This window comes from Zosterops lateralis (assembly GCF_965231275.1).
Source record: "Zosterops lateralis genome assembly, chromosome: 30".
NCBI lineage: Eukaryota > Metazoa > Chordata > Aves > Passeriformes > Zosteropidae > Zosterops > Zosterops lateralis.
The window spans coordinates 2176441-2180010 of record NC_139790.1 but is presented as its reverse complement, the minus strand read 5'-3'; the positions used below and the strand labels follow the sequence as shown (position 1 = coordinate 2180010).

At 39.2% G+C, this 3570-nt stretch overlaps 1 long non-coding RNA gene across 1 annotated transcript; it reads right to left on the bottom strand.

Moving 5' to 3' along the window:
- Window positions 1-596: 596 nt before the first annotated feature.
- Window positions 597-2660, bottom strand: LOC310920388. The gene is made up of 2 exons (XR_014591987.1): window positions 851-2660; window positions 597-769 (listed from the first exon to the last, which is right to left on the bottom strand). It is a non-coding gene; the product is annotated as an uncharacterized lncRNA (long non-coding RNA).
- Between the last annotated feature and the right edge of the window lie 910 nt (window positions 2661-3570).

The window sequence follows — 3570 nt, the reverse complement described above, 5'->3', positions numbered from 1 at the left end:
TTTTTTGTGTGTGTGTTTGTGTGTTGTTTGGAAAACCACAAAGCCTTTAAAACCAGAACTTGCTGCTAAAATATCAAAACCAGATGAGGTTTCAGATGTCGCTGTCTTCAGGAAATGTAGCCCAAAAGTGCTGGGAAGCAGCAAAACAAAAAAAAAGAAAAAAAGAAACGTTGCTGACATCGGTGGAGGGTCAGAATTTGTGATTATTTTTTGGGATACTCTGAAAGGAAATACCCAGGGCAAGGAAAATTCAAATTTCCTCCTTCCAGGGGTTGAGGGGATGGCACAAAGGAGTCCTGAGAGGTGGAAACCAAAAAGCTTCAGGAATATCCCAACCCTAAAATTGAGGATTGTATTTAGGAATTGACCCCAGGGATCCATCCCTGACTTCCTGTGGGGAGCCAGGGATTTCCTCTGGGGTTTGTGATTTGGGATTTGGGCACCAAAAGCCTTTTTCCCTGGCTGGGGGAAATGGGCAAACCTCACCTGGAGTCTCTGCTGGAGTTTCCAAACTTCCCAAAACTTCCAGGAGCTTTCCCAGGACCCCTGGGCAGGGACATTCCCCATGGAAGAGGCTTGGTCAGAATTTTTTGGGGGGATACTCTGAAAGGAGCCTCCCAGGGCAAGGAAAATTCAAATTTCCTCCTTCCAGGGTTTGAGAGACCAACACAAAGGAGCCCTGAGAGGTGGAAACCAAAAGCTTCTGGAATATCCCAACCCTAAAATTGGGAATTATATTTAGGAATTGACCCCAGGGATCCATCCCTGACTTCCTGTGGGGAGCCAGGGATTTCCTCTGGGGTTTGGGCACCAAAAGCCTTTTTTCCCTGGCTGGGGGCTGTGGGTAAACCCCACTGGGAGTCTCTGCTGGAGCTTCCAAACTTCCCAAAACTTCCAGGATCTTTCCCAGGACCCCTGGGCAGGGACATTCCCCATGGAAGAGGCTTGGTCAGAATTTGTGATTTTTTTTTTTTTGGGATACTCCAAACAGAGTCATCCAAGGCAAGGAAAATGCAAATTTCCTCCTTCCAGGGTTTGAGAGACCAACACAAAGGAGCCCTGAGAGGTGGAAACCAAAAGCTTCAGAATATCCCAACCCTAAAATTGGGAATTATATTTAGGAATTGACCCCAGGGATCCATCCCTGACTTCCTGGGAGTCTCTGCTGGAGCTTCCAAACTTCCCAAAACTTCCAGGAGCTTTCCCAGGACCCCTGGGCAGGGACATTCCCCGTGGGAAGCGAATTCTCCACCCGCCCCTTTCCCCACAACCCCAAATCCGGTGCCTAAAGCAGATTTGGGGCCTCAGACCTCCCAAATCCCATAATTTTATTGGGATACCACAATGAAATTTCCCTTTTCCAGCAGCAATTTCAATTTTATCTCCTGACTTTGAGTGGGAAGAGGATTCCTCGTGGTGGGAATTGTTGTGGTGCCCCAAAAAATCATCTCCAGGAGCTCCAGGGAATTTATCCACATCTCAAAGAGCCAAAATTCCACATTTTTTGAGGCTTTTTTTTGTCCCTGTGCTGGAGCAGGGAGGAATTTGGGATGGTTCATCCCTCCCCTCACCTGAGCTGGGAATTCCCAACCCTCCCTGGTGTTGATTTTGTGGAATTTTAGATATTTTTGAGCTAATTTAGATAGTTCAGAACAGAAAAAAAATATTAAAGTGGATCAATTTAGGCACACAATGCTTTTGTATTTTTATTATTTTATTTTTAGAAGTAAAACCGGATAAATTTTAATTTTTATTCATATTTTTATTCATCAAATATTTATAAAAAAAAATAAATATTTTTATTAATAAAATCTATCCAGTTTTACTCTTAAAAAAATAAATATTTTTATTAATAAAATCTATCCGGTTTTACTTATTAAAATAAATATATAAATTTGGATTTTAGAGGGAATTTGGAGGTTTTTCCCATCCCTTGGAAACGCTGGAAAAAAATTTGGATTTAGGAGATTCCCCAAGGTCAAATCCAGCAATTTCACCTTGGATTTCATCTCTGCTTTATTTTTATTTTTATTTTTATTTTTATTTTTATTTTTATTTTGTCTCACACTAAAGGATTTTTCTCTGGGGGGGGGGTTTGCATGAGTCTCGTGGTTCGTTTGCACTTTAGACTTTTTTTTTTGTGCCATTATAAATCCATATTATTTGTATTTATAATTTAAAGAGACCTAGAAAAAAAAAAAAAAAAAGGGAAAAAGGGAGAGATTTTTTTTTTAGGAGGATTTAGGATTTTTTTTTGGTTTTATTTTTTATTTTTTTTTTGCTGAGTACTGGAATAAACAATGAGCATATCTGGTATATGTCTTTATTTATTGTGTTTTTTTTTTTTTTTCTGTGACTTTTGTAAAACTCTCCTTTTTTTGTGTGTGTGTGTTTGTTCATATAAAAGTTATTTGAAACATTTCACAGCCGGAGAGAGCGAGAGAAAAGCAAGTTATTTTCTTTGCTTATTTTTATAAAAATAAAGATGCACAACGTACTGAGGCCTACGTTGGATTTCCTTCTGCAATGAAATAAAAAAAAAAAAAGTTGAATTTAAGGTGTTTTTTTGTGTCCGAGTCTTTGTTGGGCTGTTGGTGGCAGCAGGATAAAAATGTTGGATTTTCCTTGGGTTGAGCATCAAAATTCTGCTGTCTGTCCTTGACCTGGGGATAAATTTGAATTAATCCATGACCTGGGGGTAAATTTCTATTAATCCAAAACCTGGGGATAAAATTCTATTAATCCTTGACCTGGGGATGAATTTCTATTCATCCCTGACTTGGGAATAAATTTCCATCTGTCCTTGACCTGTGAATAAATTTCTATCCATCCACAATCTGGGAATAAATTATTATTAATCCATGACCTGGAGGTAAGTTTTTATCCATCCTTGACCTGGGGATAAATTTCCATGTCTTCCTGACCTGGGGATAATTTTTTATCCATCCACAACCTGGAGATAAATTTCTATTCATCCACAACCTGGGGATGAATTTCTCTCCATCCAAAACTTGGGGATAAATTTCTATCCATCCCTGACTTGGGAATAAATTTCCATCTGTCCTTGACCTGTGAATAAATTTCTATCCATCCACAATGTGGGAATAAATTTTTATTAATCCATGACCTGGGGATAAGTTTTTATCCATCCACGACCTGGGGATAAATTTCTATCCATCCATTACCTGGGGATAAATTTCCATCTATTCCTGACCTGTGGATAATCTTTTATCCATCCACAACATGGGGATAAATTTCTCTCTATCCAAGACTTGTGGAAAAAGTTCTATCCATCCATGACCTGGGGATAAATTACCATGTGTTCCTGACCTGTGGATAATTTTTTATCCATCCACAACCTGGAGATAAATTTCTGTCCATCCCTGACCTGTAGATAAAATTCCATCTGTCCCTGACCTGAGAATAATTTTCTATCCATCCACAACCTGTGGATAAGTTTTTATCCATCCCTGACCTGGGGATAAATTTCTATCCATCTACAACATGGGGGTAAATTTTTATCCATCCATGACTGGGTAAAAATGTCTATTAATCCATGACCTGAGGATA